The sequence below is a fragment of the Microcebus murinus genome, chromosome X (assembly GCF_040939455.1).
Source record: "Microcebus murinus isolate Inina chromosome X, M.murinus_Inina_mat1.0, whole genome shotgun sequence".
NCBI lineage: Eukaryota > Metazoa > Chordata > Mammalia > Primates > Cheirogaleidae > Microcebus > Microcebus murinus.
This window is the reverse complement of record NC_134136.1, coordinates 62569128-62584719: the sequence shown is the minus strand read 5'-3', so window position 1 is coordinate 62584719 and position 15592 is coordinate 62569128. Positions and strand designations below refer to the sequence as shown.

The 15592-nt window shown below is 42.4% G+C and overlaps 2 long non-coding RNA genes across 2 annotated transcripts; one reads left to right on the top strand and one right to left on the bottom strand.

Moving 5' to 3' along the window:
* Positions 1–9979: 9979 nt before the first annotated feature.
* LOC142865878 (uncharacterized) lies at positions 9980–11973 on the bottom strand. The gene is made up of 3 exons (XR_012915967.1): positions 11833–11973; positions 11034–11086; positions 9980–10336 (listed from the first exon to the last, which is right to left on the bottom strand). It is a non-coding gene; the product is annotated as an uncharacterized LOC142865878 (long non-coding RNA).
* A 34-nt stretch (positions 11974–12007) lies between these two features.
* Positions 12008–13318, top strand: LOC142865918 (uncharacterized). The gene is made up of 2 exons (XR_012916010.1): positions 12008–12189; positions 12949–13318. It is a non-coding gene; the product is annotated as an uncharacterized LOC142865918 (long non-coding RNA).
* The last annotated feature ends 2274 nt before the right edge of the window (positions 13319–15592 follow it).

The following is a 15592-nucleotide window of genomic DNA, read 5'->3' as shown; positions in this document are numbered from 1 at the left end:
AATGAATTTAGTAAAGTCTCAGGATATAAAATCAATACACAGAAATCAGAGGCATTCATATATGCCAACAACAATCTAATTGAGAACCAAATCAAAGACTCAATTCCCTTCACAATAGCAACAAAGAAATTAAAGTACCTAGGAATATACTTAACCAAGTATGTAAAAGACCTCTACAGGGAGAACTATGAAACACTGAGGAAGGAAATAGCAGAGGATGTAAACAGATGGAAATCCATACCATGCTCGTGGATCGGCAGACTCAATATCATCAAAAGGTCTATAGTACCCAAACTGATCTACAGATTCAATGCAATACCCATTAAAATCCCATCAGCATTCTTCACAGATATAGAAAAAATAATTTTACGCTTCGTATGGAACCAAAGAAGACCCCGAATATCAAGAGCAATTCTAGGCAACAAAAACAAAATGGGAGGCATTAATATGCCAGATATCAAACTATACTACAAAGCTGTAGTAATTAAATCAATATGGTATTGGCACAAAAATAGGAATATTGACCAGTGGAACAGATGTGAGAATCCTGATATAAAACCATCCTCAGATAGCCATATAATCTTTGACAAAGCAGAAAAAATATACGCTGGGGAAAAGAATCCCTTTTCAACAAATTGTGCTGGGAAAACTGGATAGCCACCTGTAGAAGGCTAAAACAGGACCCACACCTTTCACCTCTCACAAAAATCAACTCACGCTGGATAACAGACTTAAACCTAAGGTATGAAACTATTAGACTTCTAGAGGAAAAATTTGGAAACACTCTCCTATACATCGGCCTAGGCAACGAGTTTATGAAGAAGTCCCCAAAGGCAATCACAGCAGCAACAAAAATAAATAAATGGGACATGATCAAACTAAAAAGCTTCTCCACAGCCAAAGAAATAGTCATGAAAGTAAACAGACAACCTACAGAATGGGAGAAAATTTTTGCATCCTATGCATCCGATAAGGGACTGATAACTAGAATATACTTAGAACTCACGAAAATCAGGAAGAAAAAATCAAATAACCCCATTAAAATGTGGGCAAAGGACTTGAACAGAAACTTTTCTAAAGAACACAGAAGAATGGCCAACAAACATAAGAAAAAATGCTCAACATCTCTAATCATCAGGGAAATGCAAATCAAAACCACAATGAGATATCACTTAACCCCAGTGAGAATGGCCTTTATCAAAAAATCTCCAAACAATAAATGTTGGCGTGGTTGCGGAGAGAGGGGAACACTCCTACACTGCTGGTGGGACTGCAAATTAGTTCAACCTCTGTGGAAAGCAATATGGAGATACCTGAAAGCAATACAAGTGAATCTACCATTTGATCCAGCAATCCCATTGCTGGGCATCTACCCAAAAGATCCAATGACACTCTACAAAAAGGACACTTGCACTCAAATGTTTATAGCAGCACAATTCATAATTACATGGCTGTGGAAACAGCCCAAGTGCCCATCAATCCAAGAATGGATTAGTAAAATGTTGTATATGTATACCATGGAGTACTATTCAGCTCTAAGAAACAATGGTGATATAGCACATCTTATATTTTCCTGGTTAGAGCTGGAACTCATACTATTAAGTGAAGTTTCCCAAGAATGGAAAAACAAGCACCACATATACTCACCAGCAAATTGGTATTAACTGAACAGAACCTAAGTGGTCACATAGGTACTGCAGTAATAGGGTATTGGGCAGGGGGGAGGGGGGCGGGTATATACATATATAATGAGTGAGATGTGCACCATCTGGGAGATGTTCATGCTGGAGACTCAGACTTGTGGGGGGAGGGGGGGAAATGGGCATTTATTGAAACCTTAAAATCTGTACCCCCATAATATGCCGAAATAAAAATAAATAAAAATAATAAAAATAAAATTAAATAACACTCATTAAATGTCTGGGTTATTTCCAATTAACAAAAAATTAGGTTATAAAGAAATGTTTTTAAAAATTATAGAAATTATTCTTGTCTATAAAATACTTATATGTGACAGACAATTAAAGAGTCCCTGCTTCGTAGGTTTTCACTCAAATTTGGGCTATAAGGAATAAGAATTCTGGTCAATAGATGTCATTCTATACATAAAATGCATCAAAGAATGTTTTTTTAATCGAAAAAATTATAAGAGACACATAAAATGGGTTCTTATTGAGAAACAGGATAATTTTGTCTAATTGAAAGGTTATTTAAATGTTATTCATAAAAAAGATAAAAAGTAACTATATTTTTTTGGATTTTTTTTATTTTAGCGAATTATGGGGGTACAACTGTTAAGGTTATGTATAGTGCACATGCCCCTCCTCCCTCCTCGAATACCCATCCCCTCCTCCCCCCTCCCACCTGCCCAACAGCCAATAAATGTTATTCCTATATATCCACTTAGGTGTTGATCTGTTAATACCAATTTGCTGGTGAGTACATGTGGTGCTCGTTTTTCCATTCTTGAGATACTTCACTTAGTAGAATCCGTTCCAGCTCTATCCAGGAATGTGCTATATCACCATTGTTTCCTAAAGCTGAGTAGTACTCCATGGTATACATATACCACATTTTATTAATCCACTCATGAATTGATGGGCACAGTAACTATTAATAGTAAACAGGAGAAAGATGTAAAGTAAGTTATAAATATGAAGATGTATTTTTAATAAGGACGGTTAGAAAGAAAAGAGAATAATTTTGTATGAAAAGGAATCTTGTACAGCACAGTTTTGTCCTAAAATAAAATGACTGATTATTTAGGAAAGGGAAAATTTAAGACAAAGCAGAAACTCCAAATTTTTTACATAGATGATTTGAATAAGTTGTGATCAGGTTTGTGAAAAGAAATTTATGAAGGAATTTTGTATGTGATAAAGTTGGCTACAATGAAAACACTTTTTGCTTAAAACAACAAAATGTTCTTAAAGTATTGATTTGCTCTTAATCAAATTGCAAACATTTTCATTGTAACTCTATAATCTGCTTCTTTGAAACTTCCTGGTTTTATATCGTAGATGTTCAACTTTTGCTGTGTCTTGTTGCTTTCAGCTTTTTCTCCCCTTGAGAAGGCCTGAGATAATAACTCTATCATTCAACCTTTTTCATTAGCTCCTGTAACATTCTCCTCTCTGGTTCTAAGTCTGTTGTTATGGCCTGACACTAAAATGTTTTATCTTAAAGGCTTAGAAAAGCAATGTTTTCCTCCAGTATATCTTACTTCTATACTCGACTTTTCTTGGTATGTCTGAATGGTTCAACATGGTCAGAACACTTTTCATGCTGATACTAAGAGTCATTGGCTCCTCTACTTACTAATTTTTCATATTCACATCCCTCTTTAACATAGTGTATACTCACAGTCCTGAACACTCTTTCTGTGTCTAATTAAGTCAAGAGCCCTTTTCATCAAGTTTGATTTCCAAGATGTCGTCTAAATGGGTTTCCCATAAGAAAAAAAATCAATCACAGTACAGAAGATTTTTCTTTACCTTTTGGTAACTGGCTAAGAAACAAAGATTTTATGTTTTATCAAGATAATTCCTCTGTTGTCCTTATCAGGTTTTTGATTACTGTGTAAAAATCCCTGAGAGTTAAAAATTTAAGGCTTTTGCATCTGTGTAACTTTCTGTATTGCCTTTCAAGTCTTCTGATTATCACACTTGGCTAAGTGAATTGCTATTATCTTACAATGCCCTGTAATTCTGTTTGATCAGGTGTTTTGAGCCTTTTGAGATTTTTGACAGACATCCTCAACATGAAATCAAAGCGATATCAAATATTATTAACTAAACCCAGGGCTTTTAACTTACAGGGCCTTGACTCCAAGGAGTCTACCACCAAACTCAAGGTAACCAAAACTTTGTTTTCACACTCAGGAAGAGACAACAATCAAAATAAAGTGCTTTTGTGGGGCAAGGGACAGAGACATTAAGACTCACTGAATAATTTCTCTTTTATTTAAATAAATAAAAGCTTGTTACAGATAATTTGAACGTTTAGCTACCTGTAAGCGTCCTTTTCCTGTCATTATCAGAAGTAGGCATGATTTATCTCTAAATGCTTAGACTCAAAAAGTTTTATCAAAATGCTTATGATTTGTATAATAACATTGCTATAAGTCTGCAACCAGAATTAAAATTTGTCTAGGCTTATAGCTAAGTTAATTTTGTAACCTTGCCTTTGACATTTTGGTTTTGCTCTTCTGTTGTCTAAAATATGTTAAAGAGTTGATGAATATCTATTCACCTCCATTCCCATCTGGCCTAGAATGTTAAATTGGCTATAAGCTTTTTGGCTCTCAGGCTCTTGGCCACAGGAGTCCCACTGAGCGCCTGGGTGGATCCAGGGCAGGTTGCTACTTCACTCCAGCAATGATGGGACAAAATAAATGTTTGGCCATCAGTGCTAGCTCTGGCAAATCTTGGTGAAAACGGTGGAATTGTGCACTAAAATAAAATCCTAAGGTTTACACATCTACCCACTGATGACTGAAGAGACCTCATCTTGACCAAGGAATCCCCAGAAAAACTTAAAACAGAGTCCCTAGCCCATAAAGAGAAGAGAGGTCAGACATGCCTCATTATAACCCCCTTGCTTTTGGAGTTTAACATTAATGTTACAGAGATCATATGACTGATAGAACAGACTCTTTGTGATAATAAGATACCAAATTATAAACAGAATCTAAGGCCATGCCAAGCAAAGATTAAGGTGCAACTCTAAAACTACAGATAATGGTATTACACCACTCAGGATGCAGCCCCAGTACCCGATTCAGGTTTCCCCCCAAAAGCCCTGGCTAATATAAGACATAGGAGGGAAGCCTGTTAACTGTTTTGTCCACACAGGGGCCACTTACTCTAATCCCTAACCTGATGATAGACTAAGTTGCTTACCCCTCAAAATGATGGTTCCCAGAAACCTTCAAACAAACAAACAAAAAAGGATCGGACAGACTTACAATGTCTTGACTGTACCAAAGTTAAGGGGGTCTGGACACTAAGATATGTAAAACCTGAAAAGAACACTGTTCAAGTCTTTTTGAATGAAATCCAGCCTTTAAGCCATCACCATACAAAAAGAGGAATGGGATTAATAGTAGCAGGGGTGGTTGCTCTCCTTGGCTTGCTCCTCAGGCTGGCAGGGGAATTATCTATAATACCACAACTGTCCACAACCTTACTGCTTCCTTACAATACTAGCCAGGTGAACTGGACATGATTTCCAACTTCTCCAAAAATCCTTAGATTCCTTAGCCAAATTTACACTAAATAACCAAATAGCCTAGATTATTTATTGACCAAACGGGAGGGTTTGTGCTTTGAAAAATGCTTTCTGCTACATATATGTAAACACCAATGGACAGATTTTTTAAAAGTTACCTGCCTTCGAATCAAAGCAGCAACAAAAATAAATAAATGGGACATGATGAAACTACAAAGCTTCTGCACAGCCAAAGAAACAGTCATAAAAGTAAACAGACAACCTACAGAATGGGAGAAAATTTTTGCATCCTATGTATCCGATAAAGGGCTGATAACTAGAATATACTTAGAACTCACGAAAATCAGCAAGAAAAAAACAAATAACCCTATTAAAAAGTGGGCAAAGGACTTGAACAGAAACTTTTCTAAAGAACACAGAAGAATGGCCAACAAACATATGACAAAATGCTCAACATCTCTAATCATCAGGGAAATGCAAATCAAAACTACAATGGGATATCACTTAACTCCAGTGAGAATGGCCTTTATCAAAAAGTCTCCAAATAACAAATGCTGGCGTGGATGTGGAGAGAGAGGAACACTCCTACACTGCTGGTGGGACTGCAAACTAGTTCAACCTCTGTGGAAAGCAATATGGAGATACCTTAAAGCGATACAAGTGAATCTACCATTTGATCCAGCAATCCCATTGCTGGGCATCTACCCAAAAGATCCAATGACACTCTACAAAAAAGACACCTGCACTCGAATGTTTATAGCAGCACAATTCATAATCGCAAGGCTGTGGAAACAGCCCAAGTGCCCATCAATCCAAGAATGGATTAATAAAATGTGGTATATGTATACCATGGAGTACTATTCAGCTCTAAGAAACAATGGTGATATAGCACATCTTATATTTTCCTGGTTAGAGCTGGAACCCATACTCCTAAGTGAAGTATCCCAAGAATGGAAAAACAAGCACCAGATATATTCTCCAGCAAACTGGTATTAACTGAGTAGCACCTAAGTGGACACATAGGTACTACAGTAATAGGGTATTGGGGAGGGGGGGCGGGTATATACATATATAACGAGTGATATGCGCACCATCTGAGGGATGGTCATGCTGGAGACTCAGACTTGTGGGGGGAGGGGGAAAGGGCATTTATTGAAACCTTAAAATCTGTACCCCCATAATATGCCGGAAAAAAAAAAAAGTTACCTGCCTTCAGTTACTTATTTCCTACCATTACTGAGGGCAGTAGTAGTCATCCTATTATTATTAGTTTTTGATCCCTGATTTTTAATCTCTTACTATAGTTTGTGACTTCCAGGCTCCAACAGTTCTATGTCAAACTGATGGTGACACAGGGAATCCAACCTATACCATGTGTTAAAATCCTGAGTCGCTATAAATCATTAGCTCAATCAGAGAGAGATTTTTTCCACCTCCCAAAGGATACGGATGACAAGCCTATTCAGTAGGAAGCAGCTCTGGAAGATGAGACCTTTGGCCCTTCTCCTTAAGAATAAGGAGCCTAAAATCTCTCAGGGGGGAATGAGACAGCACAGGGACAGGACTCGGACCCCTCATCCCTCAACATGGAAGTCAACATAGCACCGCCTGATTAACTGCAAAAGAGCTAAAACAAATATTTTCCTAACTTCTGGAATTCAGCCCATACCTATGTAAGGAAGGGCCAAATAAACTATCTGTGAGTAATGTTTTTCAAGACCACTAAAACAAGAAACCCACAGAAGCTGGTGAGACACCTGGCTGCAAAGAAACCAGACCTATCCAGATCTAACTGCCTCAAGCCAGAATAGATCCCCATGTGGACATTACCTTGACTTTTTCCTGATTGTAATCTCATTTTTAATGCTAAAAATCATGCTCAGTGGTAGAGATTCAACTTGCTAATGAGGCATAGGCATGAAAAAGCATGCAGCAGAACTACATAGAGCAAGAAAATCTCCACCTCTACACACATACACATCACCATTTTGCCACCCAAGCCTATTTAAAACTCTCCCTTGACTCCCTTCAGGGAACCAGGCAGGAATTTTTTCTCCTATGCTGACTGCCTTGTGCTCCAGCATAAGCCCCAATAAAGCCTTGTCTGGGAAAAGTTGCTTGGCCTCTTGTCAATTTCCATTGCATCCAGAGGCTAAGAACTCATGGTAGGTAACAACATACTTTTCATTAGATTCTCTAACAGTAAAACAGATTATGAACTGCTTCTTCGAGACTTTGGTATAAGTAAGTCAGTTAAGGGTGGTAAGCATTTACTCTTGCCACCACTGATGATCTCCTTTCTCATGTTTTCCTGTCCTCGGTTATAGGTGACTCCCTCTTGCCCGATGATTACAGTGAAACAAATTAGAACCTGAGACTTCAGGCCCCAGATAAACTGTAAACTGCCAGAAGGGGTTGATCACTGAGGATCTAGGTTGTGCAATCCAGGACTCCTTGAATAAATCAGTCCTCTGTGTTTCAAGATATGATACTGGTTGTGAAGTCTTCCATCAGCGCCTTAGGCAGTTCAAGTATAGAGAAGCACCAGACCACGTGAGATTTTCAACAAACTCTGGGAGCTTTACTGTCAATGGCTGAAGCCAAAGGTGCGCTTTAGGGAACAAATCCTGGAGCTGCTGGTATTGGAGCCATTCCTAACCATCCTGCGCATGGAGATAGAGACCTGGGTGAGGGAACATTGACAGACAATAAAGTAGGACTTGTGTCACCAATGGAAGACAAACAAAGAAAACTTGAGATACCAGAGCAACAGCTGAGAAAAGAGTTCGGGATCTTTGTAACTGACCCAAAGGAAGTATCCAAGGAAGCTAGGGCTAGACTAGAGATTTTGTTTCTGTGTGGTTCCCCAGCCCTAGGATTTCCTTACAGTCCCTTTCATTTTTCTACTCTGCTGGAAACAGTGCATGGGCCAGTTGCCTCTACCCCTATCAGATGCAATTGACCTTCTACAACAAATAGTGTATAATGTCCCTAGTACCATTCTTAAATGAAATTCAAAGATAACATAATCTATCTTTGCGCAACAAACAAAAGGAACAATATAGTGTTCTATTGCCTGCCGCCCTAATATGGCCGTGGCCTATTTTATTATACCTCATGATTTCTGCTTTGTCCAAGTATCATTTAAAAAAACAGAAGAATAAGAACAGGAAGCAGATGGAATGTGGTCCACAAAATCTAAAATATTTACTATCTGGCTCTTTATAGAAAAAGTTTGTCAGCCTTGAGTCACGTGGAGTCTAGGATAGATATGAAAGAAAAGAAATTAAGAGCAATTTATTATAACCTGATATGAATTTCAACATATACATGTTTGGACTTGATCGCACCAGAAGACATCATGAAGTCCTCAGATGCTTGCATCTATGCATAGAATCACTCACTGGGAGTGGGGCAGCCAGAAATTCAGACTGGTCAAGTGATCATTGTAATATTCTTCAGTATGATAGCCAGTAACTTTATGTAGCCACTGGACACTTGCAATGTAGAAGATGAGACAGAGAAACTAAATTTTAATCCAGCATGATGTTAAGTAATTGTTTTTCAATTAAGTTATCCATACATTTAAATGGCCACATGTGACCAGTGTCCACCATATTGAACAGCACAGCTCTAGGCAAAGGTTGGAAGAAGGGCATCCAGTTTTGACCTTTTTACTGTGTCAGCTAGAGGGATCCTGATACCCACGGGTGACACAGGAAGGTACCCCGTCCCTTTATTGACAACCCCGTCCCCCAAGCGAGAGACAAGAAAGACAAGTAAGCAATATTCTGAATTTGGGATTGATCATTCCACGTCTCAATGACTGTTGTGTAGAACAAGCAGAGGTCAACACCAAATAATTTTGTCCCGTAATCCCTCTCAATGCCCAAGCCACGTCCATTCTGGTGGGTTCTTTCTTCTCTTCTCCCCATTATCAACCCAGGGTCAGCACTACAATTTTTGATTATGATCAGATAATAAAATACCTTTGGTGACCATGGTATTCCACCTGGTCAGTGTTCAGTAATTTCTCTGTCCTGTCCAAAATAGTAATCCCCAGTGTAATCTACAATGTCCAAGCATCTCACATCCTTCAGCTCAGGATTGGAAAGGGAGACAGGAATGGGCAGTGAGGTGAGGTAAGACCCTTTCATGAGCACTCAGATAGCACCTGGCCCCTCCCCTTGTGAAACCTCTTGTCCCCCATGTCTGCTGAACATGGGGAGGGACACAGGGTCAGGGTGAGGAAATGGCTCCCTACCTGGATGGAGGTTAGCAGCTGTTTAGTCCTGACTTTTACTTCCTCGCCTGGGGCTGCCACCACTGTTTGTGGAACTCATCACTGGGCCTCGAGCCCCTGCATTCCCTGACATTTGGCCTCCATGCAGATCTCCTGAGAGAACGCCTCCAGCTCCCTGCCACTCCCATTTTAAATTTGTTTGTGATTCCCACTCCTTTCTTGTGCCAACCCCAGACTTCAGGAGGCACCAAGCAAGACCTGCCAGTGGCCTCCTTGAAGCCTCATCCCCCTGTGCTTTGGGGGTGTCGGGCACTTCCACTTGCACGCTCAGCAGACCTTCCAACTTCTGTAAACAGGCCCCGTGACCCCAACACCCCCAGGCTCTGCAGGGTTAGGGAACACCCTCTCAAGGGTGGGCAGCCAGAGTTCATGCGCTTCTGGCCTTTGGGTAGCATGGAGATGGGACAGAGCTAAAGAAGCCACAAGAAAAACACCACAGCTAACAGAAAGAAGTGAAACAGAGCGTGCATTTTAATGGTGCCGTCAGGGGAAGGATTTGTTGATCCACACCATTTTCCTGGATTTCTCATAATCCACAGGGGACAGATGTGGGCAAACTGCATGGTGTTTGGGCAAAGGCCAGCTCCACCGTGGTGCTGCCTGCGTCAGCGTCCACAGCCAGTCCATCAGGTCAGCTTCGTGGCTGTGCCTCCCCAGCTGCCTACCGAGCAGCATGCCCAGCACCGTTTGATTGGCCAGGTGGGGCTTGAAGTACTCATCTGCCTTCCTCCTGATGCTCGCCGTGGATGTGCGGGGACCGGACTTAGAGTGTCCTCTCGGCATGACTGCGTGACTCCCGGGTGGCTTCAGAAAGACAGAACAGCAGAGACAGCCTGTGAGACTCGATGGAGTCAGCATCACCTGACCGAGCAACACCAAGCAGCCCAAGAAGCCCCTCCACACTTGTACCGACCAAACACTCACAGTCACACACGTACACACTCACACTCAGTCATAAGAGTCTGCTGTGAGCAATATCTGATTCGAATGTCAGCGTCACCATATCTTTGGTTCCCACACATAAGGGAGTATATTCCTAGAGTGTCTCCTGGTCCCCTGACATGGTGATCCATTCCTGTGTCAGTGGCTGGTCCTGTGCGGTGAGTTTTGGTGTCCTCTGTGGCAAGCTCCCCCTCTCAGGTAAGCTGTCACAGGGGATCCTCAATATAATTCTCTCTGGCCTTCCAGTTCCACACACACTCAAAATTGTGTTCTGATTTATACTGAAATGGCACTGAAATTACAGATTGATTTAGAGGAAAATGGATACCATTTCAAAAACTGATCTGTTCCACAAAGAATTAGTACTTTTAGTATGATTTCAGTTTTCAAACTAGAAGCTAATATAAAAGTGATTGTGTATTTCCTTACATTTGATTTATATATTTGTAGGTGTTTCAGAATATTGGTGACCAATGTGAATGGGACATTTATTTGTATTATGTAACCTGGTCAGTAGAAGGATATACAATTTTTATACATTTAACTTATTTCAACCAACCTTTCCTGACCTATTTCCTATGTGATCAGCTTGGGTTTCCAGGAAGGCAATCCCTGAAAAGAAAGACAATTTTCCACACTCTTTTGTCAATAAAATACACCGATATGTTCCTGCCCCCAACCCCAATTTGTTTAGGACACTGGACATGGCCTCAGTGTCTTAACCCGGCTCCATGTGGGGTAGGAGGAAACCTAGATGACTGACCCTCCCCTGTCACTGCAGAAAGGCAGAGTGAGACCTCGGCCCCCGTTACGGGCAGCCGTGCCTCAATTCTGACTGGTGTCACGCGAGACTGAGTGAGGCAGCCAGTGTGGGGAAGCCACATCTCCTCATATAATGGCCCTGTCAGTTCCTCAGGAGAACAGCACTATAAAGAATACAGAGCCGTGTCCCCACCACTATACATCTGACAGCCTGGAAAACTTCATGTCCTACCCCTACACAATGCCGACGTGGGCCACCTTGAATGTTAACAACTTAGTTGTTTAGCTCAGAGACTGGGATCGTAGGATGACTACTCACACCCCAAATCTCTGCAAATGAACACCCCATTTACATGAATTGCAGATTATAAAAGTATTAATTGCAGAGTCATGACCAAGGCTCCATGCAGAGATTAAGAAGTCAGTAGAAAATTCCAGCTGGGACTAAGCTCCTGATTGGAACTTGAGGCCAAAATTGCTGAGCATTGGCCAAGGCACCTGTTGGGATGGGATGGGTACTGTGAGCTCCTCACACAGGGGAAATGTTAATGAAGGGGTTTGGCACAAGTCAGGGAGAAGCTCTGAGGCCAAGATACCTGAGTGTTCTTCCCAGAAGTGGCTGTGGGGTTGGTGCCCATGGGTGGGTAACAGCTGTTGCTCCTCCCAGCAACGCCCACTCACCGTCTTCAGGCCTGAACCGCAAGTAACCAAGGTGATATGACCAGTATTTGCAACTGGCAAGTGACTGTGTGATCCCAAGGTTCCAAGGGCAATTGTGAGTCACCGTTGTCACCATGACTCCTCTGGCTGCTAACCAATCAGGCCCTGGGACTCGGGGCAAGAGAGCAAGGTGAGGAGAGGAGTTATTCTTCTCACTGCTCACCCTCTGGTCCAGATTTCTCTCTGGTAGAGACCTGAGCGCTCTGAGAGGTACAATATCCTGACATACCAAGGTAATATAGCATGTTTTTCTGCCATTACCTATCTAATCTACCTGATAAACTCCCGCCCTTTTAGATAATCGGGGGATATGTGACTGTCAATTGTTCCAACTAATACAGAGATGCTCTTCAGAGAGGTGTGTAACAGCATAGGCCTGCAGGGGCAGGGAGTCTTGACCTGATTCTGATTCCTTCTTCCTGTGTCAGCCTGCAGTTCTGGGGACTCAGGACAGATCTGGCCTTGGCACAGCTTCCTGCACTGTCCTGATGTCTCCATGGCGCCCATGGCTTTGACCATTGCACCTTCAGACCTTAAACAGATTAGTCAGACCCCTTGTTCCTGATGTCAGATCCCTTCCTTCTTGAAATGCTTGTCATGGTCTCCCCTAACTCAGTTCTAGGCAGATGCAGGGAGCAAGGCACACGAGGTCCTGCCTGTACCAAACTTCTAATGGAGGGGAATACGGCCCAGGGAACAGGCAGTTACCGAACAGTGTGAGGGGTCCATCACTCAGTTTGTTAGTTAGTCAATCGGTCAATAAATTTAGCGAGTATCTACACATTCAGCAATTGAAACAGGTATTGTGCCAGTGAAGCAGAATCAAGATTATAGACCCAGACCCATGTGTATGACTTACTGCTGGTAGCAAGTGTGTTTGTGTGTGTCTGTGTCTCTGTGTGTGTATGTGTGTGTGAGTCAAAGGGTGGCATAGGCAGTGAGGATTACACCCCTGTGTCCACTTATCTGGATTTCATCATCATGTTTTTCAGGATTTTTGGTTGTGCTGTCTTCCTGAGGTTGTGTGGAGTCGACCAGTCATGGAGCAAGAACCTTCTAAAGTCACTCCCAAGGAACCTGCTCTGAGCATCAAGAAGTCAGGCAAATCCTCCACACGCAGCCAGGTCTCCAAAAACGTGCTGTACTTTCTCATCAGTCGACAACTGGGGAGGCCCAGACATGACGTGGACCTGGCACAGTGGGTGTGGATGCTCTCATAAGCGACACCAGGGTGGAGTTGGCATTTACTAAGGGGTCCTGAGACTTTGATGCTTATTCCTGCCCAGGATTTTGATAATAAATTAAATTAGAACAAACCCCTCCTCCCATATTTCAGCCATTAAAATAGAATCTGTAATTGCACTCCTTTCTGTCTGCTGTGTGTTTGTGACATGGCCTTCTTGGGTTACTCTGGCAGGTACTCTGCTCATCCCACCATTCCATGCAGGGGCTCTCAGACACTGGGGCGATGGTGAGATCATGCAGCACATCACATCTCCTCCACCATTAATCTGAAAAACGCCTAAAAGTGATAGTTATGTTGTACTTGGCCTTCCGAGAACCAAAGGCTCTTCTCCCTTCCCATGATGGAGAGTCATGCATTGTGTTTCCTCTAAAAGCTGACCGTTCATCCTAGTGAAAAGTCCTAGTTTAAGAACTGACCCTGAGCTGGGTTGAGGTTTAGGATATCTTTTAACATTGAAGATGTCAGGTACGGGGCTCCTTCCTTTTTAGGTACTTTCTGTCTTCATGGTGTGGGGGTCCAGAACTTGAGCTATATCCTGTAGGACAGCCCTCCAACCTTGCATGCTTCAGTCTCCACATCGTGCTACAACTGAGTTTCCAACAGGCCACCCAAGCACTGTGTGAGGGCAGATGTTCCTGGGTGAAGTTAAGGCTTGGAGGTTACACAGACCCGAGCTCATATTCAAACCTTGGTTGCCATAAAGAGTTCTTGGCCAAAACTGATGTTTTGACAAAAGCATGGTGTTGGAGAAGTTGTTCATAATTCCAAGAAATGTGGCTCTCGTAGCACAAGTAATAAGGAGGAATATAAATCAGATCTTCAATATATGGCCACTGTTCTGAAAAATTTAAGAAGCCATCCGTGATGAATTCATGCTTGACACATAATGAGTGCATGGATGGGCTAAAGAGGTATTAAAATAGTGCCTCTGGTTTGCAGAATTCCAGAAATGCTTCTCCAGGTAAATGAGTTGAAGGGACCCAGTGCCCTTCCTTCCTAGTCTCCTGAACCACCAGCGACTTCCCTTAACCTCACTCAAAGCCAGTGACCCTGGACAGAAGAGTGCTGGAAGTATTGACCTCAGCATCCCTGCACAAAGGACAAAGTGGGAGTCACAGCATGTTCTCATCACCTGCCATTCACCCCATTGGTGAAGGAGGGATCCCCCACCCCAAATGACATAAGAGGGCTGAGCACGTATCACCCAGCAGCGGGCAGATGGGATGGGCGGCAGCTCATTACTCACATGGAGTGAGTGGCGGTCTGGGGAAGAGGGCAGGGCAGGACATGCAAGGCCACAGGGGGCTGTGCTCAGGAGCAAAGGGAAGCAGCAAGGGCTGTGGGAGGGAGGCTTTTTACTGACCAGAGGGTGAAGTTCCTGCTCCCTTGTTCCCATGCTGGGATGTGACTGGTGTGCTTGGGTGGGTTGGTGCAGGCAGAGGCCTGAAGCCTCTTTGCTTGAGGACCAGGGATCGTGCAGCTGTTGCAGCCCTGTGGGAACTAGCTGGGTGGGGAGACTTTCCCCATGGGCAGGGCACATGTCTGGTGACAGCATGGGAGTTCATGGCCAGGCCTCTGAGGCCCTGTGAGTCTCAGAGCCATCAAGGCCACACATGGAATTTCAGGCCAGCAGTAGATGAAATGGCTGAGGAGAGTGAAGGACCTGAGAATAGGAGCAAGCCAAGAACTGTGAAGAAAGCTGAGATCTGAAGAGTGCACTCAGCAACTGACAGCAATAAGGGAGCCAGGGAGAGTGAGAGGTGGGTGTACACTACATGATTTTTAAGATGAATTAATTCGTTCATTGACAAAAATTACATATACTTATCATGTACAACATGATGTTTTGAAATACATATACCATTTGTGAAATGGCTAAATGAAACTAATTAGCATATGCATTACCTCACATACTTACCATTTTCTTGTGGTTAGATCACTTCAAATCTACTGTCCTAGCAGTTTTCAAGAACACAATATATTGATATTAGCTATTGTCACCGTGTTGAACAACAGATCTCTTGAATGATTTCCTCCTGTCTAACTGAAATTTTGTATCTTTTGACCAACATCTCCCCAACACTCACTCCTCCCTAGCCCCTGGTAACCACCATTCTATTCTCTGCTTTTACAAATTCAACTTTTTAAATTTCTACAAGTAAGTGAGATCATGTAGTATTTGCTTTTCTGTGTCTGGCTTATTTCATTTTCACTTCCACAGTGTCCTCCAGGTCCATCCAGGACATAGCTTGGTTTATTTTTTGGTGTATTAATATTTACAATGGTGTATCTCCACTGCAAGGAATTTTGCATCATCCTGGCACTAGTTCTGTCATCACTCTCGCTCTCACTCCTTCCCCTACACGCATCTGCTTGCCATTTGCCTCTGG